We start from the raw sequence: 26,745 nt of genomic DNA, 5'->3' as shown, positions 1-26,745 counted from the left end.
AAGAAGAGGAAACATTTCTTGTAGTGATTGAGATTTTTTTAATCTTGGACAAAAGATGGCGATGGTTTGAGTGCTAAACGGAAACTAGGGGTAGGTCGTGGAGATATATTTATATTTTTGTTTTCTTGATATCCACATTTGTTTATCTGCTTTTATTTCCCATACACTACTTTTGAATTTTTTTTAATGTTTACTTATTTTTGAGACAGAGAGAGACAGAGAGTGAGAGAGAGAGAACATGAGTAGGGGAGGGGCAGAGAAAGGGGGAGACACAGAATCTGAAGCAAGTTCCAGGTTCTGGGCACAGCCCAGACCCCTACACAGGGCTCGAACTCACGAACCGTATGATCATGACCTGAGCCAAAGTCGGACGCTTAACCAGCTGAGCCATACAATACTTTTTAAAGCTAGGTGCTTTAATCTTTTTTTCTTCCAAGATTTTATTTAAATTGAAGTTAGGTAACATATAGTATAGTATTGGATTCAGAAGTAGAATTGAGTGATTCATCACTTACATATAACACCCAGTGCTCATCCCAACAAGTGCCCTCCTTAAGGCTGATCATTCATTTAGCCCATCCTCCACCCACCTCCCCTCCACCAACTCCCAGTTTGTTCTCTATAGTTAAGAGTCTCTTATGGTTTGCCTCCCTGTGTTTTTTTATCTTATTTTATTTTTCGTTCCCTTCTCCTATGTTAATCTGTTTTATTTTTAAATTCCACATGAGTGAAATCATATGGTATTGTCTTTCTCCGACTGACTTATTTCACTTAGCACTAATACATTCCATCTAGCACCATCCATGTCATTGGAAATGGCAAGATTTAATTCTTTTTGATGCCCAAGTAATATTCCATTGTGTGTGTGTGTGTGCGTGTGCGTGTGTGTGCATACCACATCTTCTTTATCCAGTTCTACCTCCATTTTAGTTCAATCTGCATTATGTACAACAGTAGGTCAATGCAGATTATGTTTTATATAAATGCCCTGCTTCAGCAGAGGTGAACTGAGGGCACCTGGGTGGCTCAGTTGGTTGAGCATCCAACTCTTGGTTTCAGCTCAGGTCATGATCTCATGGTTCACGGGTTCGAGCCCTGCGTTGGGCTCTGCACTGACAGTGAGAAACCTGCTCGGGATTCTCTCTCTCTACCCGCCCCCCCCCCCCGCCACTGCCCCACTCAAGCTATCACTGTCTCTCTCAAAATAAAATAAACTTAAAAAAAAAAAACAGAGGGGAACTACATCTGAGGAAAACCACACGATAGAAAGGGAAGAGTCTTTGGGAACCTAGAAGAAGAAAAAGCTAAGAACACATATCAGCTATTGTTCAAGAGGAAAAAGATAACACTTTGACATGCCAATCACCAGAGTGATGTGACCTGTCAACGTTTTGTCAATTCTTATCATGGCTGTAATATTATCTGTGCTGTGATTCCCAGGCCATCACGAGGCACACATCTAGGAGCCACCGTGTCCATGTTATTCTAGGGATTCCACAAGCCTCATTTTAAGACTAACTCTACCTCCTAGGAACGTCAATTCTGACAAGGGAGTGTCTGGAAATACAAGTAAGAACATCTAACAAATGTTTTTGGTTGAAGTTTAGGTTCTAGAAAGAAAAGTCTTCCATTAGACAGGAACAAGAGGGGACTTGATCAGCCTCTTATGACCTTGGGTACTGAGACTCAGTCTGCTCCTCCTGATCAACCCTGGCCTTCTGGTCAAAACTGAGTTTCAGGATCTGCAAGCCTGAGGCCAAAACCCAGACAGTGATGATCACCAGCCCATCTGCCACGTCACGCAGACGGCCCTGTCTGGAAGGCAGCAAGTCTCATTGCTTTGTAACTGCAGCAACTTTTATAATTCCCCATGTTGTACTGGTTTATATTAACTGAGCACCATTAGTGAACAGGTGCAAGGCATCTCGTAAAGTGAACACAGTCATTCCCCAGTGAGTTCATAATCTAAAGAGGCGACTGTCCAAGGACAGGACGCCAGGAGAAACACAAGAGTCACACGCTAGGAGGCCCTGGTGTAGGAGCTCGAGCTCCACTTCTCTATAGCTTCTCCTCCTTTCCTCCAGCTCTAGCTTCCTTTTCATCATGACTCACCTTCTTGAAGGGAAGTCCCAAGGTCTGCATTGTTTTCCTTTTACCTAATTTCTTACAGAACGATTTCCTATAGGCCCCCCCAAACCCGCCCAATTCATGGTGCCAGTGTATCTTCACAAAATAAATGCAACGCATTTAATAAGAATAACCGAACCCACTATTGAGGGATTCTGCATCCGATGTGCTAGGGTACCACACATGTTCCCTTCCAAATGCCCTCACTGCATGGGGTGGCTGTGCTGCAGACCAGCATTCAGATTGCAGTCAATACCCAAGCACTTTCATGAAGAAGCGTCTCTGCAGAAGATAGCATTTACCAAAGCAGGGGTGGGGCAGGGCAGGGGGATATACAACACGGCACGGGGTAGGGTAAGGATGCCTTTTAAAATATTTTCCTTCAAGACGGACTTCCAAAGAAGTACTCCTGGGATCGTGACATCCGGCTCTACTGTAGATTTTCACCGAAGGTTGAAATTTCCTTGACCAGTGCTGTCCAGCAGGACTTTCGGTGATGATATAAATGTTCTATATCTTCACTCTCGAATGTATAGTAGCCACCACTAGCCACATGTGGCTACTGAGCACTTGAAACGTGACCAGTCCAAGTGAGGAACTGAATTTTAAGTTTTATTTCGTTTTAATTAATGTTAATAACCATGTGTAGTTAGTGGCTACCATAATGGACAACGCGACTCCAGAAGAAAGAAATGGTTAAGCCATTGTCTGTGCCAGAGAACTATTGAAAAGTCCTCTCCCTGCTTCCACAGCACTCAGCATTGGAGAATTATGACAGTGTGACTCATGGTGATCGGGACCAGGGGATGACGATTTGTAATTTCTTTCTGTCATTCAGTAAACTGTAGGAGATCAACAGCCGCCAAAGGCCTACATATGTTTATGACTCATGGATGTTACCTCATAAGCAAAACTTGACCTACATAAAACAGGCATTTGTCTTTCTCTGATTGACCTATTTCACTTAGCATAATACTCTCCAGCTCCATCCCTGTGGTTGCACATGGCAAGATTGCATTCTTTTTTACGGCTGAGTAATATTCCATTATGTAGGTGTGTGTGTGTGTATATATATATATATATATATATATATATCCAACATCTTCCTTATCCATACATCAGTTGATGGACACTTGCATTGCTTCCATGATTTGCCTTTTGTAGATAATGTTGCTATAAACACCAGGGTGCATCTGTCCCTCTGAATTAGTGTTCCTGTGTTCTTTGGGTAAATACCCAGTATTGCGATTCTTGGATCATAGGGTGGTTCTATTTTTAACTCTTTTGAGACACCTCCACTGTTTTCCAGAGTGACTGCACACATTTGCATTCCCAGAAACAGGAGGGCAATGACATTGTAATCTTTGGGGTCATCTTCTCCACCTGTCCAAAGGAGGAGGAGGAGGTGGTGGGAGGGAGGGAGGCAGGCATCTCAGACTATCGAGTCAGTGACGCTGGATTTATCTTTCCCAAGAGCCGGCTTCTCTTTCAGGACGTCTCTCCAGGACTCCCACAAGGGCAATTTTCTTTTGCCCTTGTTCCCGCCCATCAAGGCAGTTGCTGTATCTTCTTTTAGGGGATTCCTCCCATTGCTACCCAACTGCTACATTTTCTTATCACGTGACTGTCAAAGACAATTAGGCAAACAAAACTCTTCTGCACTGTTTAAGATTCAGGAAAACTTTTCAAATCACCTTTGACAACCACTGTGGTAGTTGTACACTGAACACCAACAAGAGAGATGAAACTCATGAGCTATGAATGCCGGCCTCTTAAAGAAAAAGAGTACGTTTTTATATCTTTTAATAAATACATTTTTAAGTCACCTTTAATATTCACACCTACAACTGGTTCCTGAAGTAGAATTATCTGAATAGTGTGTAAGAAGCATTGGAAACATTTAAAAGGCCCGAGAGACGCAAGGTCTTTAATCTGTTGGAAGGGAGGGAGGAAAAACAAAAGCAGTGAATCACGAGGCTTCTAAGCGCTGGAAGCTTCTTTTCTTTCTGAGTTAGGCGGTTACAGATCAATTATTATAGTGAAAAAGGAACCAAAAATACACTGGCGTCGACACCTTTCCTTTAACCTCCCATCTAGCCAACAAGCACCACAGGGCCTTGAAGCTGCACATCTTCCTTAAAGAAGAAATTCGTTTTTCTGATCTCACCTTTTGTCAAGACAGGCTTATTTGTCTTTCTTTCACATCATTCAGGGACCAGTCTGCTGCGGCCAAACCCCTGCACCCTACTCTGGCCCCCTCCCACCCCAGCCTGATCCAAACACCACCAGAGGATACCTCTTCCTGAATTGCTGCTCAGAAAACTATTAGGACTCAGTTCCTATTATATATAAGCTCCACTTTCCTTAACGAGCATTTGAAGCCCACTGTATCCTTATCCCAACCTCTCTCTCCAGCCTCACCATCGGTGCCCCTCCCTCCACGCAGACAACACTGTGTAAAAGAGCACTTCTCCACCTACAAGCACCTGAGCATGCCTACGCCCAGTCCTCAGAGGTTCTTCTCTAGCTGGCCTGGGGTAGCTCAGACCTCTGTATTTAAAAAAAAAAAAAAAAAAAAAAAAAAATTAATGATTATTTATTTTTGAGAGAGAGGGAGAGAGACAGAGTGCAAGTGGGGGAAGGGCAGAGAGAGAGGGAGACACAGAATCCGAAGCAGGTTCCAGGCTCTGAGCTGTCAGCCCAGAACCCGTTGTGGGGCTTGAACTCAAAAGCAATGAGATCATGACCTGAGCGGAAGTGAGATGCTTAACCAGCTGAGCCACCCAAGCGCCCCATCAGACCTCTGTATTTTTAAAGGCTGCCCAAGTGATGCTAGTGTACAGGGAGGTAGAGAAGCCCTGGTCTAGTCAAACCAGACTCTGAAAATGACAGTGTGGACGTTTCTGCTTTCACCTCTTTGTGATTAATTAGCCCCTTTACGGCTGTGGAAATCCTACCCGTTCTTTATTGTGCCCCTAAAACACCACCCCTCCATGAATCTCTGTCAGGGTTCCCCTAGCCCAAGGTTATCTCAGACTTTCTCCAAATTCTTACACCAATCTGCTCCACCTACACAATCTCTCATCGTGATAACTAATCAATTATCACTGATTTCAGGTCTGGCAGTACACAAAGTTCTTCTGCAAATCTCTCCTAATCTTTTCAATTTACCATATAATGGAGGTTTTATCTCCCCCAAGTTATAGATGAAGAAACTCTGGTTCAGAGAGCACGTTTTTTTTTCCCCAAGCTCACACAGCTGGTAAATGACAAAGTAGCACGCTGAGCCTGGGTCTTCTGAGCATCATGATCTGGTCAGAAATATTTAAAACAGGAACGGAATCAAATCCCTTGCCGTGAACGAACATCACTCCAGGAGTCTGTTAAAACGCACACACCTGAGTCCCAGCCTCAGCGATTCTAGCTTGTCTACCTGCACACATCTCCTTGGGCACAACCAGGTAATTCTTAGGCACGTGTTAAGGAGCCACATTTTGAGGAAAACTGCTCTAGGTGAATACACACCATATGGAGATGGTAGAAAAACTTCCAAAGGGCCATGTTACCCATGTAAAATGATAATTCTACAATAATTAAGAATTAATTGAGGGAAAAACACTCTTTGGCCAGTTGAGATCACAGCCCTTTTGCCCAAGAGTGTTTTCTTTGTAATTGTGAAAGTTGTTTCTTTTTTTTTTTTTTAATTTTTTTTTTTTTAACGTTTATTTATTTTTGAGACAGAGACAGAGCATGAACGGGGGAGGGGCAGAGAGAGAGGGAGACACAGAATCGGAAGCAGGCTCCAGGCTCTGAGCCATCAGCCCAGAGCCCGACGCGGGGCTCGAACTCACGGACCGCGAGATCGTGACCCCGGCTGAAGTCGGACGCTCAACCGACTGAGCCACCCAGGCGCCCCGAAAGTTGTTTCTTAAAACCACAGCTGTCAGTCTTCCAGACCAGCAGACAGTGGGTTGACCAGATGACTGCTTGGCGGCCACTGCAAACCTCCTCCCCCTGAATTATGACAGGTGCACTGACTTTATATTTGTCCTTGGGGAAGCACAGAAGTCGCATGCAGCACTTCTCATTCCAGAAGGGCTTTGGAGGAGTTTATTTGGCTTGGAGCTTTCAAACCAAATTTCCCTCATGAGAGACTCTTCACTGACATTCTGCTCAGTTGACCAGGGTAATGTTTTATGGCTTCCTGGAAAAAAAAAACCAAAAAACAAAAAACTCTGCCTAGATTAGAAACAGAACAACCTGCTTCTGTGGAAAATGTTTCCAGTATTTTACATGAGACCATTTTACAACAACCTTGACATTCTGAAGAAAATGTATCACCAAGAATAAAAACTGACACTTGGCCTTTTGGCATGAAACTTCTTCTGCAGGTCAAATATGTCAACAATATCCTGACTTACCTGTGCGAACTTTGTGTCGTCCAAGATTACTTGGGTCTATTCATTTCTCCAGCAGGACTTTTATCAAGGTTATTCTCTAACTGGAGGCAATAGATCTTTCATTCCTTCAGGGAATCTTCCCTCACCTATGCAGTGTCATGTAGAGAAAGGAGAGAACACTGTATCTGATGAGCCCTTGTGTCTAGTTTAAACTGAATTTTAAAAGAAGGCTCTCTATTCTCTTGAGCACCACTTGATTTTAGAGCTCAAAGAACTTCTGTCTTTTGCCCTTCCCAGTCCTCTGGTTTCTGATGAAGGTCAGGAGTATCTGGCCAGTAATAACAATAATACCGAGGATAAGCCTACAGGGTATTGGCAAATTACCCAGGGCTGTGTCTTGCTCTCTGAAAAGAATTTTTCCCACTCTCAAAACAATATTGAGGCCTTCTAGTGCTTTGGAAAGGGGAGTGGGAAACTAATTAACTTTCCGATTTCAAGCCAAAAGGGAGTTAGTTGTAGGTCAGACGTGGCAAAATCCAATCCACATCTTTCTCCCCGTGCCCCAGGAAGCTGCCCTTCATGGACTGTATCACTGGGCTCCTTTGCTTTCTGGTTTCGTCTTCAGTTCAGCCAGTGAGGGACACAGGCAGAAGACTGCAGACAGGAAAAGAAAGAAGTACGGGTATTTATTCCCCTGACTCCCTACCTGCTTGGCTGTAGATTAAATAGTCTGTGTTCTTCTATCAAAGGCCACTGCTGCTGTCAAGCAGCCCTCTCCCACGACCACCCTCTCCTGGTTCCAGAAACCATCCCCTCCCTCTGGTCTTGCTACTTCATGCCTGGAGAGTGTTACGGCTCCCAGCTGTTGCCAGCTATGGGGTACTTCTCTCCGATGGTTTCCCTTAACCTTGCCCACACTTTTGTCACCAGCCCCTTCAGTAAACTTTCCCCCATTGCCTAATTAGAGTATGTCATCTGTGCTCTTTGCTGGACCCCAACTTATACAGAGAGTAACCCTTAAATAGGCCATAACAATACTGAACATCTTAGTAACCTTGGTGTAAAGACACTGGGGCTGCCTTGATTCAAATTTGGAAAGTAAAGAAAGAGAGCTCTCAAATAAGGTGATAAATAAGGCAGATCTGACTGGTACAGATCTAACCTTATATCCCTACAATAAATGCCTTCTTTTCAGATGCTGCGACATTCACGAAAACTAACCGTATGCTAGGCCACAAACCAAGCCTCAGTAAATTATTAAAAAGTAGAAACAGCATGGACAACATTCTATGATCATAAATGCAGTAAGAGGAGAAAAGTAAGGGAACTTTTGTAAAAATTTATTATAAAAGCAGAAAATAAATGTTTCCACTGTGCCTGGGAAATTTAAAGGTCTTTTTTTAATTAACGCTTTGACAAATGGAAGTTGCCAGATTTCTTAAAATCAACCAGGATGGAAACGTGACGTTATCAGAATCTAAAGAAGAGCTTAGAGGACAAGGGAAATCAATACAAAAGGAAAATGAAAATAAATGAATTAAGCACGTGTCTCAAAAAGGAAAGCAGAAAGATGTCAGTGAGTTAGAAAATAGAAAAACAGTATTAAGGAATAAATCCAATAGCTAATTCTTTAGAGAGAGAGAGAGTGTGAGCAGCAGAGGGGCAGAAAGAGGGAGATCCAGAATCCCAAGCAGGCTCCAGGCTCTGAGCTGTCAGCACAGGGCCTGACACATGGCTCAAACCCATGAACCGTGAGATCATGACCTGAGCCGAAGTCGGACGCTTAACCCACTGAGCCACCCAGCGCCCCCCAATAGTTAATTCTTTTAATTTTTTTAATGTTTAGTTTTGACACAGAGAGAGAGAGAGAGACAGAGCAAGAGCGGGGGAGGGGCAGATAGTGAGGGAGACAGAGAATCTGAAGCAGGCTCCAGGCTCTGAGCTGTCAGCACAGAGCCCGACGTGGGGCTCGAACTCACGGACTGCCAGATCATGACCCGAGCCGAAGTCAGACCCTCAACCAAATGAACCATCCAGGTGCCCCACCAATAGCTAATTCTTTAAAGAGAAAGTTGGACAAACTACTAACCGAATCAAGTGATAATGGGACAAAGTACAGAAACACAGAATAAGAAATGAGAAGAAAAAGTAACCACAGGAAAAGAAAGTTAAAAGAATCATAAAAGACCACTTTGTTCAACCTTGTGTAAACAATTATGAAAACCTGAGGAAGAGAGAGAATATTCTAAGATACAACATCTGACCTCAGAGGAAGCAGAAAAATCTAATTACATTTCCATAGAAGAAATAGAAAACTTGCTAAAGACTATCCCTACTCAACAAAACAAAACAAAACAAAACAAAACAAAACAAAACAAAACAAAACAGAAAGGCCCAGACCGCTTCATAAGAGTTGTACCCAGACTTCAAGGAGATCATCCCAATGCTATTCAACCATCTCACAGCTTGAGGAGGGAGGTGGAGGGAAATGGGCAGGTGGAGAGAAAACTTCCATACTAGTTCTATGAAAAGAATATGTCATTGACACTAAAACCTGACAAAGACTCCAAAGAAAGCTACAAACAATTTTTGTTCATGAATAGCAATGCAAAGATCTGGAATAAAGTATTAGCCTACTAAAATAAAACACACATAACCAAATGAGGTTCACCTGAACAGTTTTCAATGCTCCAACATTAAAACATCTATCAACACAACTTATCAGGTTATAGATATAAGGAAAAATAATTACATCCATGTCTTGGGGTGCTAAAGTAGCACTTTAAAAAGTTAACAACATTCTTGTTTAAATACAAGTCAATAAAATAGGAATAGACTTGATACTAGAATAAAATTTCAGCCATTTCAGCCTCAATACAAGTAACATGCTTAAAGGAAATCACAAGAATCATTTCCACTCATGTTAAGAATAAGACAAAGATAGGGCACCTGCGTGGCTCAGGTGGTTAAGCCTCCGACTTCAGCTCAGGTCATGATCTCACGGTTCATGGGTTCGAGCCCCGTGTCGGGCTCTGTGCTGAAAGCTCAGAACCTGGAGCCTGCTAAGGATTCTGTGTCTCCCTCTCTCTCTCTGCCCCTCCCCCACTCTTGCTCTGTCTCTCTCACTCTCAAAAATAAATAAACATTAAAAAATTTTTAAAAAGAATAAGACAAAGATAAGCACTATGTCCACTATTATTTAAAATTTTACTGGAGGGGTGCCTGGGTGGCTCAGTCGGTTAGGCGTCCGACTTCGGCTCAGGTCATGATCTCATGGTCTGTGAGTCCAACCCCTGCATCGGGCTCTGTGCGGACAGCTCAGAGCCTGGAGCCTGCTTCAGATTCTGTGTCTCCCTCCCTCTTTGCCCCTCCCCTGCTCATGCTATGTCTCTCTCTGTCTCAAAAATAAATAAAAACATTAAAAATAAATAAAAAATAAGTAAAATAAAATTTTACTGGAGATACTGAGTAACACAAATAGATGAGAAAAGAAACTAGAGTCATAACAATTATAAATGAGGGGTTAAAACTATTAAGCAAAAAGACCAACAAGTTTTTTAGTATTTTATTAAGAATTTTATTTGAGAGAGAGAGAGGGAGGGAGAGTGTATGAGTGGGGGAGGGGGAGAGGGAGAGAGAGAATCTTAAGCAGGCTCCATGCTGAGTAGGGGACCCCACTGGGGGGCTTGATCCCATGACCCTGGGATCATGACCTGAGCTGAAATCAAGAGTTGGATGCTCAGCTGACTGAGCCACCCAGGCACCTCCAAGTTTTTAAAATTAAGGTGATTCAAAAGTACACACACACACACACACACACACACACACCAGAAACTCTGACATACCAGAAACTTCTTCAGAAACTCTGAAGAAGCACAATTGGTGGGGAGGGAGAGGTGACTAGACTCGCCAGATACAATAAATCTTCAACAATGAAAACTTTATGGAACTAGTACATGAGTAGATTAAGAAATAATGAGGGGCGCCTGGGTGGCGCAGTCGGTTAAGCGTCCGACTTCAGCCAGGTCACGATCTCGCGCTCCGTGAGTTCGAGCCCCGCGTCGGGCTCTGGGCTGATGGCTCAGAGCCTGGAGCCTGCTTCCGATTCTGTGTTTCCCTCTCTCTCTGCCCCTCCCCCGTTCATGCTCTGTCTCTCTCTGTCCCAAAAATAAATAAACGTTGAAAAATTTAAAAAAAAAAAAAAAAGAAATAATGAAACAAATTAGAAAGCACATAAATACATCCAGCTACATACAGAAAATTAATATGTGGTAAATGTGACATCTCAAACCACTGAGCAAATACAGACTATTTAATAAATGGTACTGGGTCAACTGAGTAGCCATGTGGCAGAAATTAATCAATTTGACCCTTATGGTACAGTATGCAATAAGATAAACTCCAAATAGATCAAATATTTAAGCATAAAAAATAAAGCCAAGATTACTAAAATCTAAGTGTGGGGTGGGAATGGAAGACACAGACCATTCCTTAATATCTTCAGATAAGAAAGATCCTTCTAAGTTTGATTCAAAATCCAGAACCATGAGAGAAAAGATCGACACTAAAGCCCCATGATTGGCTACCAATACCATAAGAAAACTACAAAGACAAATAAAAACTTGGAAAGAAATATTTTCAACTCATCTCACAAAGGCCTAATCCTTAAAAATCAACAGAGAAAAACTTAAGAGAAAAATGGCCAAAAGACATGAAGAGACAATTCATGGAAAAAGAAATATAGATGACTTAATACAAGAAAACATACTGAACCTCACTCACAAGAGAAATGCAAATTAAACACCATGAGCTATGATTTTCCATCTATCCAACATTTTAATAACAAATTCAGATGGGGAGTCATCCTCAATTACTCCTGATGGGTTTATAAATCAGTATGGATTATGTGATGGGTAATTGGAAATTGCAAACAAATTTACACATGCACATCCTCTCTGAGCCAGTGATCCCGCACTTTGGAGCTGTTCCTATAGATATATTATTGAAAAATATACAAATGTATGAGGTAGACACGTGCTTTTACAATAGCTGATAATAAGTGTATTGGTTATATTGCTGCATAACAAATTATCCCCAAACGTAGAGGCTTACAATATACATTTACGATCTTGGTTTCTGTGTGTTGGGAATCTGGGCATAGCTCAGCTGGTCCTCGGCCCCACTGTCTCTCATGAGGCCGCCAGATCTGCAGACTCATCGGAAGCTGCAACTGGGGAAGAATGCACTTCCAACCTCATTTAGTGGCTGTTAGCAGCATCCGTTCCTCAAAGGCTGTTGGACCAAGTTCCTCACTGACTGATGGCCAAAGCTTGCCCTCAGTTCCTTGCCACAAGGCCTCTCCCCCACAGCACCTGCTATCATCCAAGCATGCTAGCCAAGAAGGAAATAGAGAGTCATCTAGCAGGACAGAGGTCACTTTCTGTAGCCTAATCATGGAAGTGACATCCATCACATTTGCTGTATTCAGAAGCAAGCCACAAGGTCTAGTCCACACAGAAAATGGAGGGATCATACAAGGGCATGAACACGAGAAGGCAGGCATCATGGGGAGCCATTTGCAACCACAATCTACAACAGGAAGATGTCAGAAACTGGGCATATAGATGACAAGGTGGTGAATAGGTAATACACTTACAGTGTTGAAATTTTTATTTATTTTTTCAATGTCTTTATTTTTGAGAGAGAGAGAGAGAGAGAGAGAGAGAGAGAGAGTGAGTGGGGAGGGGCAATGTAAGAGGGAGACACAGAATCTGAAGCAGTCTCCAGGCTCTGGGTTGTCAGCACAGAGCCCAATGTGGGGCTCAAACCTGTGAACCACAAGATCACGACCTGAGCTGAAGACAGTCGCTTAACTGACTGAGCCACCCAGGTGCCCCCCAAAATTTTAAAATAACAAAAAGGTTATCAGTGAAAAGGTACTTGGTAGTGAAGCAACCAAACACCTTTTTTGTATTTAAATTTTTCTGAACCATGTGACTATATTACTTAAGATTTCTTGTTTTTTCTTAAGTTTATTATTATTTTTTTTTAGTAATCTCTGCACCCAAAGTGCAGCTCGAACTCATGACCCCAAGATCAAGAGTCTCATGCCAGGTGTCCCTTATTTAAGTTTTCAAGTTAAAAATGCATTTACTTTTTTGGTAATCTCATCATTCTGCAGGAGCTCTCCTGCTTTTATTCTCTATCAGTAAATCCAATTTACTTCGTTTTTATTTTTTTTAAAGATGTTTTTAAATGTTTTTTATTTGTTTTGAGAGAGAGAGAGAGAGCATGCACGAAGACAAGTTGGGGAGGGGCACAGAGAGGGAGAGAGAATCCCAAGCAGGCTCTGCGCTGTCAGCATTGAGTCCGACTTGGGGCTCCATGTCACAAACTGGGAGATCATGACCTGAGCTGTAATCAAGAGTCAGATGCTTAACTGACTGAGCCACCCAGGCTCCCCAAATCAGATTTATTTCTTTAGAGCACTTACAGGATTTGTAATTTATGTAATGACTTGCATCTTAACTTGTTTGTTGTTTTTCTTTTCTCAATACTTTAAACTTTAGGAAGGCAAGGGCAGGTGTGTTTCATTCCCAGTGTAGTACCCAGGACCACCACAGGACCTGGCACACAGCAAGCGTTCAGTAATTATTCGTTGCATTACAAACAAACCAATGAATGATACAAGCATTAAGCATGACAGTGTACATAGGACAAGAAGAGAATAGATTTGATTACATATATCTTCATATCACAAGGAAGTGAAATAAAGTTGAGAATGAAGTAAAAAAAAAAGTAACAATTTATCAACCCAATGGCATGATATAGCTCTTATCCCATTACTATACTTCTAACCAGATTGTTTTTCCACACCTGTGAGCTTCTTGAGAGATAATTAAACTTTATACAAGTATAACAGGTTTCAGGGCACCTGGGTGGCTCAGTCAGTTAAATGTCCGACTCTTGACGTCGGCTCAGATCATGATCTCATGGTTCGTAAGCTCGAGCCCCACATCAGGCTCTGCACGAACAGCTCAGAGCCTGGAGCCTACTTCAGATGATGTGTCTCCCTCTCTCTCTGCCCCTCCCTGACTCATGCTCTGTCTCTGTCTCTCTCTCTCAAAAATAAACATTTAAAATTTTTAATAAAAAGCAAGTATAATAGGTATCAGATTTATTAACATTTCCTTCCAAAATTTAGCTTCAATATCTTTATTACTTAAAAAAAAATTTTTAATGTTTATTTTTAAGAGAGACAGAACACGAGTTGGGGAGGGGCAGAGAGAGAGGGAGACACAGAATCTGAAGCAGGTTCCAGGCTCTGAGCTGTCAGCACAGAGCCCAACGCAGGGCTCAAACAAACCCATGAACCACGAGATCATGACCTTAGCTGAAGTCTGATGCTTAACCGATTGGGCCGCCCAGACACCTCTAGCTCTAATACCTTTAATTATGACATTTCTTTCTACAAAGAATTACCGATTCCCTACTATGTTCTTATTCCCTACATTCTAAAATAAAGATGGTAATTCATATATACAAATGAATATAATAAGGTACAAAAGAATAAACAGGAGCATCTCAGGTAAAATGCTTTGGAGATTGGAAGAAAAAGATATTATTCCCAAATGGGGTAGGGGAATGGGAAAAAGCTTTACAGAGGAGACAGCACTCAAAGTAGGTCTTAAATAATGGATAAGATTTGAGCGTCTGAAAATAACAGAAAAGAACATCTCGGGAGCAGGAAGAGAAAGAATCAGTAAACAACACAGGGAAAGTGTGAAGCATGCATGGAAACGACCAAGTGGCTTGGTATGAATGGGGCCCTAGGTGGAGGTGGGGAGCAGAGAGAAGTGAGGGGCACACCTAGCAGAGCACTGTTCGATGAAGAGTCACGTCCGACATTCACAGTGGTTGAATTTCATCGCTGGCAAGTAAAAGTCACAATGGAGTTAAGGGCAAACATCTTCAGATGTTATAAAATTCACTTTGGCAGCAGTGTAGAAAATCAAAGAGAGGTGAGGCATGGGGCAGGGGAGAAATCAATGCATGAAATATTCGGGAGTAGGAATCAGTGGAACTTGGCGACCTAAAATGCAAGAAATGACTGAACAGCACGAGACAGAATCGCTCACAGTACTGAATCTGGAGGTTCAGGCAGTGTGTGGAATGGAGTCCAGGGTGGGGAGTAGTTTAAAAGGGCCGGAGAGGGACGCCTGGGTGGCTCAGTTGGTTGAGCATCGGACTTCAGCTCAGGCCATGGCTTCACAGCTCATGAGTTCGAGCCCCGCGTTGGACTCTGTGCTAACATCTCAGAGTCTGGAGCCTGCTTTGGATTCTGTGTCTCCCCCACTATCTGCCCGTCCCCTACTCGTGCTCTGTCTCTCTCTCTCAAAAATAAACATTAAAAAAAAATTAAAAATAACAAAATAAAAGGGCTGGAGTGGCCAGAGTAGATGTTTGAATACCTAGTTATGAGGTCATGCCTTCTGGGAGTCCTCGAGGAGCTGTGACTTTGCTGCTAAAGAAGTCACAAGTCCGTGTGGTGTTCTTGGTGTGAAAGAGCTATGCTTTTTATTTAAGGGCAGATTGAGAATCCAAAACATGGCTTGCTCCTCATTACTAAAAGAACTAAGTCACTAAGTATTTTTCATTATTCAAACAATGCAGTATTGAGCTAGAGTAATTGAAGAAAAACTAAAAACCGTTGGCAATGTGTTCTGGTGGTTGACCCAGCTGCACGCCAGCAACCAGGGGACAGGTTCAGTGGCCTGAGCACTTAGACCGTGTCTGAATTGGCAGCTGCCATTGCAGTCACGACCTGGGCACGTTTATAACCATCCCCCGTCATTTGTCAAGGTCCGCCTGTTTTCTGCACCAGCCAAAGAAAGGCCAGTGGAATGGGGATGTGGCTCGAGCCCTCGATGGTGACACTGATCTGCGCGGTGCCTTCAGGAATGTGCTGCTGCCTTGGGCTCATTATTTTCCTTAGGGAGGCAGTTCTAGTGGCTTCCACTTGGCCTTTCCTACAATCATAGCCCTCACTCCAGAGGGCAGGGAACCCACACAGGGATTGTGGCAGCTGAATATTCCACTTATTCATTCTGGAACCAGGGAAGTAACTGCAAGTTGGGTTCGGTGGCCCTCTGGGCTCACTGTGAGATGGACCTGAGCTAAAACTCCAATGATCACCTGACCTCCGTGAGCCCCTGCTCTTCCTGCTGGACCACGTGCCATCTTGGGTCTCCCAGAGCTATAGCATCGTGTCCAGTGATCCCCACAAGGTCTGATTATTTTCTTTTTCCCAGTGCTCAGTCGCCCAGTCAAGGCCAGCGTGTCCCTTTGAGGAAGGCTGAAAGAAAGGTTCACAATATAAATTTTTAGCAGGGGACCAGCATCCTTCCTCAAGGGGAGCTGGCTTCCTCTTAATTCAAGGAGTTCTGGTCTGTAAACTGGCTCATGCCTGGGAACTGACTGAACAGCTGTGACTCTTTGTTTTGGTGATTCAAGTTAGACTTCAACTGGAACTTTTCTGCTTCTACTGTTCAAGTAAAAATTTAGTAGATTCACATCCAATTGTCTTATAGGGACAGAATAGTCAACCAGCCAGCACCTGGTCTCCTGCAGCCAGACTCTACTGACTGCTGCTTCCACTCTGCTGTCCTTCATGGTAACTGTGCCCACCTTGCTTTGGCGGTCAAGGGCAGCCACTGAGCCCCTGCCTCCCAAGAATCCCCTTGCCCCCATTGGCAGCTCTCACTGTAATTTCAGAGAAGAGTGAGCACAGAGCTCTTCAAGGATCCTCGGGACTCCTCACAAACTTGAGATCTCCTCGGAGGTCCCAAGCCACCAACACTCTTCCTGACACCATCGTTGCTCCACATGGTTCTGAGGTCTCTCTGGCTGCTGCTTGGATAGTCCCTCTTGCTCTGCCTGTCATTGGGAGACATTGCTATCGTCCCACGGGTATGATGGTCCTGGCCAGAAGATGCTGCGATACCATTTCTGCCCCGCCAGAAAGCCTCATGGTGCCAAGGGTACAAAACCTTATATGATGTAGGTTCACCTGCGCCCTTTTCTGGAGGGGTAACAGTAAAATCCTTGTTATGTGCAGCCCAGCATCTATGGTCATTCAGGTTAGTACAGGCCAAATTCCCTTCGGGAAACCTTCTCCCCATTCCCAACCACATAGTTTGTGTAGTACTGGTGCTACCCAAAGATACACAGGAGGGTCCTGACTCCTTAAGCCAATCAAGGTACCCCATTCCTCTGGCTACAGTGATGGGTATAGAGAATTGCACACAACCCAGGCCTGAGCCAATCAGCACCTCATTCCCCTGGCCACAGCGATAGTGCAACAGATCAGAGACAATCCTACACCACCAGTCTTATGACTGTACAGCCCCGTAGCCACTGATAATCTGTAGGGGAATAGTTTTTGTTTTCTTTCTTTTAAAAAAAAATATTTATTTTGAGACATGGAGAGAATGCAAGTGGAGTAGGGGAGGGGCAGAGAGAGAGGGAGAGAGAGACAGAATCCCAATTAGATTCTCAACAGCACAGAGCCTGACGCAGGGCATGATCTTATGAACCCGTGAGATCAGGACCTGAGCCGAAATCAAGAGTCAGACGCTCAACCAACTTGAGCCACCCAGGTGCCCTAGTTTCGTCTTTTTCTATAATTGGCTAATGTTGCCACGGGTCTGTCTGAAAGTGGGAGGGTTCCATTACTATTGGTTCAATCGCTCTATTTAACAAGGAAATGTACTAGTCTGGCTTGTTTTATCGTCCAAGAGCAAAAATGGGAGTTTTCTGTAGGAAAATACCCACTATCCTGGCTAATACTTATCATGTCTCTCCTATTCCTGCCCCAAGGTCAATCACAAATTAAAGAACATACCATGTACTCTCTTCATTTTTGCTTACAGTCTTTTCTCCACATAGGACCTAAATATGTATTCAAAAGGGTTGGATCAAGGACTGATTCAAGTAATAAGTAATAATCTTATAGACATACTACCGCCTACACACACACACACACACACACACACACACACACACACACACACACACACCTTGGGGGCACCTTTATATCCGAATCTATCAGTGCCTCTGGTGCTTGGACTTTGGGCTGTCTTTAAAATCTCATGAGCATAAGCAAGGTGGAGGGAGGGAGTCACTGCCTAGAGTCTATAGCTTGTGAGTTTTAACTTTTTTTAGAAAAAAAAATGGACTCTCTCCTAAGAAGATGTGTACATGCACCTGCCCACAGTTATGTACACAACTGTGGGTCACTCACAAACACTCTGAAGCTTAGTCATGGACCACAGGTTAAGAATTCCTTCCTGGGGCGCCTGGGTGGCGCAGTCGGTTAAGCGTCCGACTTCACCCAGGTCACGATCTCGCGGTCCGGGAGTTCGAGCCCCGCGTCGGGCTCTGGGCTGATGGCTCGGAGCCTGGAGCCTGTTTCCGATTCTGTGTCTCCCTCTCTCTCTGCCCCTCCCCCGTTCATGCTCTGTCTCTCTCTGTCCCCAAAATAAATAAACGTTGAAAAAAAAAAATTTAAAAAAAAAAAAAGAATTCCTTCCTGAACTCTATATAGACCTCTCTTAGCCCTTTATGCTGAACCTTTAAAATGTGTTTTAAAAGCTTTTATTTCCTTAACTGCCCTCTTTTCCTTGCTGAAAACTACAAAAGCCAGAATGGACATTCTTTAAAATTGCATGATAGGCTTATTCGCCATTTCTCATTAATCAGTAACCAACTCCACTGGCTTCTTCTGCAAGAGGGAAGAAAATGAGACTTTGCACATGAGAGAGTATCTATCGTTGTTCTTCTTTCACATTTGCTTTTCAGGGTTTTGGGGAACCTGTTGACAGAGGTGCAACAGAAGCAAGGCAGCAACAAAGCTCTTAACTCCCTCTTTCCATCACTGTTTATTCCCCTTGCTTCTGCAAAGGGCATTGAAAGGTTATGGTCCTGCGTGCCTGGCTCTTCTTGGGGAAGCATTTTCTCCTTAGCAACTTACTAAAAATAAAGCGCCTTCCGTCACCTGCCTTTCTATTGCTTACACTACTTTGGGATCCCTGGGTGTGTGTGTTTACCTCGATCTAAGGGTCCCTAAAGGACTTTATGATCACAATCCTTGTGCTGCCTTCTATTTCTGTTTTCACACACTGACTGAACATCGAGCTTCTCGGGAGCCTAAAGTACCTGCTGGGTTTATCAGCAGATGTCACCAGGACGACATGCTGGGGGCAGTGCCACGATGGATCTGTGCCCACGACCGAGGAGGGGAAGAATAGGACAAGCAGAAACTGCCTCTGAACGACAGGGCCCACGGAACAGATCGGAATCGCTGTGCAGTGGCCGCCCTCTCACGGGGATGGGGGCATCGCTGACGCCTCCTACTCTCCACACCCCACATCGAACCCGTCAGAAACACTGATGCCTCTACCTCCAAATCACACAATCACCAGCCTGTTATTTTTGCCCCCACCTCCACTGCCACCACGCTGTGGCACGCCAGCTGTCATCTCCCATCTGGATTATGGCCACAGCCCTCCATCCTGTCTCCCCGCACCACCTGCATCCTCTTGTCTAATCTCCACTCAGCGGCCGGAGCATCTCTCTTAAAATGGAGCTGAGAACGTGTGGCTGGTCCACCCAAAGCCACTCCAAACAGCTCACCGTCTGAGAGCAAAATCCGGAGACGTTCTGGCACGTCCCGCTTGGTAAGCCTCACCTCTCCAGCAACTCTCGGACCTCACTCACCTCCACCAGCTCTCACGCAGTCCCCCAGCCACACCGGCCTCCCGGCGCTCCTTCGTCTCAGGCCTTTGCATGGGTCTCTCCTTCTCTCTGGAATGTTCTTTCCCAGATAAGTACACAGTTAATCCTCCCCCTTTGCAAGTCTTCACTCAGACGTCGTCTTCTCAGAGACAACTGTCCTGACCACCCTTTTAGAAGCTGGAACTCATGTGCCCTCCCACCATTAACCTCCTTCTCTGCTCTGCTTCTTTTCTCGATGGAGGAAAACAACATAATGCACGGTTGACTTACTATGTTTATCGCCCGTTCCACCACAGGCCGTGATACTAGTCCCTCCAACTAGACTGTAAGCTCCGTGGGCACAGGATCCTTTCATGTTCACTGATGTATCCATTACTTAAAATAGTGCCTGGCACATAGTAAGCGATCGTAAATGAGCCCTGAACTCATTAATGCCTGTGTCAAATTGACCACACACATACACATAAACACACAGGTTAGGGAAGGTAAAGACCAGATTATTTGCTGTCAGGGATGCGATGAAGCAGAAGAGGGGGAAGGAATGACCTGGCATTCACTGACTGTCTAGTATGTAGTAAGTGCCGTATTTTACGCGCAATCTCACATAATCCACCCAACAGCCTGCAGGTGGGTATTATTGTTCTCTCTTTGCGGACACATGTTTCCCCAGGGTCTTATGGCTGGTAACTAGTGGAGTTCAGTTTCAAATCCACGTCTGGCTTAAAAACATTTCATTCATTCTAGAACCACTAAACCAATTTGCCTCAGGTCAGAAGGACACTAGGGAAGAGTATTTAGCAAGGCAGATGCTGAAAAGTAAAGCAGCCATAGTCTTCACCATACTCTGCTATTCACAACTAATTTTCAAAGAGCCAGCTATGGAAACTCTGATTCCTATCACATGAGAGCCCTATTCTTATTTCTTATACTTGGGTCTTATCTTATCCAGTGCTGATTTAAACAGGTTATTATTTCTTCTTTTCTAACAGAGGCACTTAGGTTATCTTCCATACCATAAATAGGGTTTTGAAGCCACACGTGGGGAGCTAATATTTCTAACCCTACCTGCAGCCCCCAGACACTTTAATTCAAAAACTGGGGCGCCTGGGTGGCGCAGTCGGTTAAGCGTCCGACTTCAGCCAGGTCACGATCTCGCGGTCCGTGAGTTCGAGCCCCGCGTCAGGCTCTGGGCTGATGGCTCAGAGCCTGGAGCCTGTTTCCGATTCTGTGTCTCCCTCTCTCTCTGCCCCTCCCCCGTTCATGCTCTGTCTCTCTCTGTCCCAAAAATAAATAAACGTTGAAAAAAAAAATTAAAAAAAAAACTAATCAAACAGCAGAGGGAAGAATTATGAGTCGCAGTATATCCTGATCCCCCAACACCCTCTATTAAAACTTGAGATTCTTCCTCTCATTAACTAAAGAATGATAACTCTTCAAAACTATAGGGTCATAACCGCAAAAGCGAATTGCAGATCTTAGTGTATGCGCTCTCTTCCTATATGGGAATTCTTTTATGGCAAGATCAAGACTTTTACTAAAGAAGGTTCTTCAGGAGAATGCCAACAAGACTGTACCTTGAATGTTCCTCTTCCACTTCAAGTGAAGACAAAATAACCAGACGAAGCTAGGAACCGAGAAGAAGCCGGGAATGCGAGGCGTAGAGAGAAGTAATACATTCTCTGCCCACTGTGAGTGGAAAACATTCAGGAGGCTGACTTGAGGCTATTGGCAAGAACAAGGGACTCACTTAGTAAACTCCTAATGTGGCCAACAGCACACATTTGCTATTTGAAAGCAGAAAAGCAATGAAGGGAATATTACAATGAAAGAATTTCTCTTAATTTTTTTAAATGTCAAGGAATAGAGAAATACTCAAAGTGGCAAAAAGAATAAATAATATGTTTTAAGAATTTTTATCCTTGCGGCTCCTGGGTGGCTCAGTCGGTTAAGCGTCCACCTTCGGCTCAGGTCCTGATCTCAAGGTTCATGGCTTTGAGCCCCACATCTGGCTCTGTGCTGACAGCTCAGAGCCTGGAGCCTGCTTCGGATTCTGTGTGTCCCTCTCTCTCTGCCCCTCCCTCATTTGTGCTCTGTCTCTCTCTCACTCTCAAAAATAAACATTAAAAAAAATTTTTTTAATAAAAAAAAGAATTTTTATCCTTATAGTCAGTCAACATGGCTTTCTTGCTCTACCCGGAATCTCAAATTCTCAAACACAATTTCCAAACATATTTAGGAACTGGCTAAGATCATGCTTCTTTCATACACAAACAGTGTCTTATTTCTCTCAACAGATCATAGCAAAACTGCATAATTAAATTAATTGGAATTTGAAGTAATCCTACTGTAAATATTTTTTGAAAAATAAGCATTATGAATACAGTAATAAACCCTTTTCAACCATTAGGCTTAAAAAGTGAGTACATGAGAACTTTAATTTTTTTTATTAATTGAATTTTCCAATTATAAAATTCACAGAATTGTCTCCCTGGTCAACTCAGACGGGCTAGAGGTTTATCAATGTTATTAGTCTCCAAGAACATGCTTTTGGTTTCACTGCTTTTCTCTACTGTTGTTCTGTGTGTCTGATTCCTGCTCTGATCGTTATCACTTCATCTGCATACTGTGCACCGCATTCGCTCCTCTTTTTCTAGTTTCTTAAGAAGAAAGCTGAGGTGCTTGTACTTGAGACCTTTCTTCCTTTCTAACATAGGCAATTAGTGCAGTACGCTTCCCCCTCAGTACTACTCTGAGCAATGTGCTGGGAGTCCCCAAGTCGGTTCCCAGGTTTGGTGATTCTCTAGGAGGATTCACAGGACTGAGCATATGATTGTTCTCAGGGCTAAGATTTATCATAGCAAAACACAGCTCAGTCAGCAAAGGGAGAGGCACACGGGACGAAGTCCAGGGGAAACCAGGCATAAGCTTCCAAGAGTCTTCTCCCAGTACAGTCACGTAGGACATGCCTAAATCCTCCAGCGTGAAATGCTGCCAACCAGGGAAGCTACTGACTTAGCGCCCACGTTTATTGAGAGCTGGTCACGTAGGCACTCTCTGCTGGCACGCAGCCCAACTCCAGACTCCCAAAAGGGAAGCAGGCGTTCGGCATAAACCATAGCGTTTGTAGAAACATGTTAGGCACAGGGAGCTACTCTTATCAGTTAGGGCAGTGGGAATCCCACGCCCTGAAATCCAAATTCACGGACACCAGCTAAAGGCTAACCTTCTAAGCAGGTCTTTCTAAGGACAGCAATGTCAAGCCTGGTATACTTTTGTTTTTGTGCACAAATTTTGATAGGCTGTGCTTTTATTTTCATCCAGTTCAAAATACTGTTTTCCCTTTTAAATTCTTGCTGAATCTATGGGTTATTTCCACTGTGTCCAGACAGCATATTTTGTATGACTTTAATACTTTTAAATTCCTGAGGCTTGTTTTATGGCCTAGAAGATGGTCTTAGTAAATGTTCTTGTGTATTCTGCTGTTGTTGGCTGGGCTGTTCTAAAATGCCAATAAGGGCTGAGGTTAATACTACCCTTACTGACTTTCTAGGTATTTGTTCTATCAATTATTGAAATTTCCCTCTATAATTATACATTTGTCTATGTTTCTATACTTACATCAGTTTTTGCTTTGTGTATTTTGAAGCTGTTATTAAGTGCATAGAAGAACAAAGTTGGAAACCTTATTCCAAAACTTACTATTAAGCTACAGTAGCCAAAACAGTATTGGCATAAAATAGACACACAAATTAAAAAAAAAACTATGCAGAAATAGATCCACATATGTATGGCCAATTGGTTTTCCACAAAGGTGTCAAGCAATTCACTTGGGGAAAAGACTAATCTTTTCAAAATGATATTGGAACGACTGGATAGCAGCATGCAGAAAGGTAAGCCAACCCTCACAACATGTACACAAAACTTAATTTGAAATGGATCATGGACCTAAATGTAAGGGGTAAAGCTATAAAACTTCTAGATGACAACATAAAAGAAAATCTTAGTGATTTGGTTTAGGCAAAAATTTCTTAAACAGAACACAAGAAGCACAACCTTTAAAATTAAAAAATAATTGACAGGGGGTGCCTGGCTGGCTCAGTCAGTAGAGCATGCAACTCTTGGTCTCAGGGTAATGAGTTCAAACTCCATGGTGAGTGTAGAGATTATTTCATAAAAAAAAGTTTGGTTTGGGGCACCTGGGTGGCTCAGTCAGTTAAGCATCTGACTTCGGCTCAGGTCATGATCTCACAGTTCAGGTGTTCAAGCCTCACATTGGGCTCTGTGCTGACAGCTCAGAGCCTGGAGCCTGCTTTGGATTCCGTGTCTCCCTCTCTCTGCCCTTCCCCCACTTGTACTCTGTTTCTCTCCCTCAAAATTAAAAAAAAAAACAAAAAAAAAACCACTGAATTTTTTTTAATATTTAAAATATTTCACTGCATGTTTAGAACTTTCTTTTACAAACTGTTTTAAATTTTGAGGTTTATATTACATATAAAGGTAACAAATCCTAAGTGTTTTATCACACACTCCATGTTAGTGAATTAACACAAAGCAAGCGCCCATGTACATACCACCCCGAGAAATAAACTGTGAGCAACCCAGAAGGCCTTGAACTCGTTCCTTCCTTTCAAAAGTTCACCATTATCCAGTCTTGTAAAAGTATAATATTGCTTGTTTATAAACTCTCACTTAAAAAAAACTATGTAGTAGAGTTGACCTTATCCAAGAAGAGGTCTGGCCTTTGTCTTAGGCTCCTGGGAGGTAATCTCTAAGCCTTTGCAATATCCTGCCTGAAAAGGATCTGTTTACCTGGGGGGGCCTCCAGACGAGCTAGAGATGAAAGGTCAGCCATATGGGTGGTCAACCATGTGCGTGTAGTTAAGCCCTCAGTTAAAAATCTGAACCCAAGCCTCATGTGAGCCTCCATGGTTGGCAACACTCCATGTGTATCATCCTACCTGCTGCTGGGAGAAGTCAGCTCCATCCAGATTTCACCGGGAGGTGGCAACAGAAAGTTCCATGCGTGTAACTCTCCTGCACCTCTTCCCTTGGCTGATTTTAATCTGTAGCCTTTTGCTGTAATAAGCAATGGTCATGAGTATGACAGTTTCAGTGAGTCCTGTGAATCCTTCTAGCAAATGACCAAACCTGAGGATACTCTTGGGAGCCCCTGAACTTGCAGTCAGTGTCACAAGCGAAGGTAGTCTCAGAGACACCTGCACGCTGAAAGAATTGTATGGTCTTACTTTGTGGGGTTTGTTACTCAGCATTATGGTCCTGAGATCTATTCACAGTGTACCTTGTGAAGACAATTTATTCACTTCCACTGCTTAGGTAGTAACATTCGATTCACTTACTCTACTGCTGATGGACATTGGGATTTTCCTTCCAGGTCTGCCTTATAATTATTGATAGATCTGGAAGGAAAAATAGAGAAATCCACAATCATAGCACGAAATTGTGATGTATCTGTTGCAACTAATAAGAGCAAGCAAAAAGACAAAAAATCAGTAAAACCATAGGTTTTTAATACACAATTAACAAATTAGATTTGATGTCATTCAATTCCTGAAACTCTTGAGGGCTTTCTCTGGGACTAATGATAATAAACATGTTTCACACACACACACTCTATTCTTGCACTGCTCTGAGAGCTGTTATCCCAGCTAATTGCAGAACAACTCCTCCAGCACTACAGCTGAGAAAACTGGAACACAGACAAGGGAGGGAGATTGTCCAGAGTCTCCGGCTAAAACTAATGGCAGATCGAGAATTCAATTTCCAGTCTGAATCAAGAGCCAAGTTCTGAATTCCTATGCGGCTTTTTCAACACCTTCCATTTTCTGCCTCTTCTTGAGTTCATGTATTTGCATCCTCCTTGAAAATCGCCCATTTCATCTAGATTTTAAAAGTTATTCGCAGGAGCTGAGCTTCACATTGCAATGTGAAGTTCTAGAATTTCTGTCAGAATAAAACTGCTTTTTTGTAGCCCCATAATTTGTCTTTTCATATCATGAACCTTATACATTCATCTGGAGGGAACAGTTACAATCTTGCAGTGAAGATTCCACGACAAAAACAATCGTCGTCTCATCCGAGACCTATTCATCACGGCCGGTTTCGGAAAGCTTGACGCTGGAAAATAAACATCTCAACAATAACAACAGACACAATTGTCTGGGCGTCATCGTTCACAGGAAGCAATTTTTCTTGAAGTAGTCTTAAGCATAACTGCTATAAAAGCAACGAATGTTTTAAAAAGTACTTTCCTTTTGCGTGATCATCTGAGCTACGGTTGACTTTCTACCTTTGTTCTTCCTGGAAACTTGACCTGAGTGGTAAGTTGACTGAGTGTGAAGTATTTGGAGGTAAAAACTGCTGACTGCGCCCAGACTGGTACAAACCATGAAGGAACTGGAGACACCTGGTAGTGACACCACAGCTGTGGCTGTAAGGGCATAATTAAGTCTGACCGACCATTCTAACTTTTGCTACTTAAACAAAGGAGTTATAAGAGCCCACTGGGGTTGCCTTTAACACCTGGTCAATACATCAGGAATACCAACTAATTCTCGGTAACCAACTACAGTCAGGATTCGTGGTTACCGCAGCCCTTTGGAAATGATCCTTTGTTCCCGGGGAAAACCTCCAAGTCCTGTTTCACTTCTCACTACCTGGCACATAGGATCAATTTCATTTGCATACCGGCTGTCCTTCTTCCACAACGGAAGTTCCAGGAGGGCAGGAGCTTTCACTCTTGCTCACAGCTCCACTCACAGTACTTAAATACATAGTAGCGGTTCTGTAAGTATTTGTGGGATGAACGATCTGATGGGCTGAAATTCTACTGAGCACCTACTACGTGTCAAGCCTGCGTTAGGACGGTGAGGGGGGAGACGTTATCGTCTGTGACTTTACAGAGCTAAGAGTCAAAGTCTTCAGACAATTCTCTGCTGTCCAGAAATACTTCTTTATTAAAATGTTGTATGACTGCATCACTAAGATTCTACGTGATTTAGTTCGCTGAGTAACCTTAATACCAAAACTTTGTCTTCAGAATGCTGCCTTCTTACGCTGGGACCCCAAAAACTTCACAAACTACCTCAGTCACTTTTAAAATCCCTCCCTATGCCTCCCTATTTAAGAGAACCGTTCCCACATTTATGGATAAAATGGCCATACTAGTAGCCCAAATGTGTCCTAACTAATCTCTACTTCCAATTTTCTCTCAGGCGTTCCCCTTTCTTTGATTCTTTTCCACACATTTTCTCTTTAAAAAGACAGTAAATTTATGGGGCGCCTGGGTGGCGCAGTCGGTTAAGCGTCCGGCTTCAGCCAGGTCACGATCTCGCGGTCCGTGAGTTCGAGCCCCGCGTCGGGCTCTGGGCTGATGGCTCGGAGCCTGGAGCCTGCTTCCGATTCT

The 26,745-nt window shown here is 43.4% G+C and overlaps 1 long non-coding RNA gene across 1 annotated transcript; it reads right to left on the bottom strand.

Moving 5' to 3' along the window:
• Window positions 1–1,213: 1,213 nt before the first annotated feature.
• Window positions 1,214–20,413, bottom strand: LOC147576991 (uncharacterized). The gene is made up of 3 exons (XR_015241377.1): window positions 19,305–20,413; window positions 6,549–6,673; window positions 1,214–3,898 (listed from the first exon to the last, which is right to left on the bottom strand). It is a non-coding gene; the product is annotated as an uncharacterized LOC147576991 (long non-coding RNA).
• Window positions 20,414–26,745: the final 6,332 nt, after the last annotated feature.

Source organism: Puma concolor, chromosome D1 (genome assembly GCF_028749965.1).
Source record: "Puma concolor isolate L17-30 chromosome D1, mPumCon1.1.hap2, whole genome shotgun sequence".
NCBI classification, from domain to species: Eukaryota; Metazoa; Chordata; class Mammalia; order Carnivora; family Felidae; genus Puma; species Puma concolor.
Note: the sequence above shows the minus strand (reverse complement) of the source record. Positions and strands in the feature narration are given on the sequence as shown.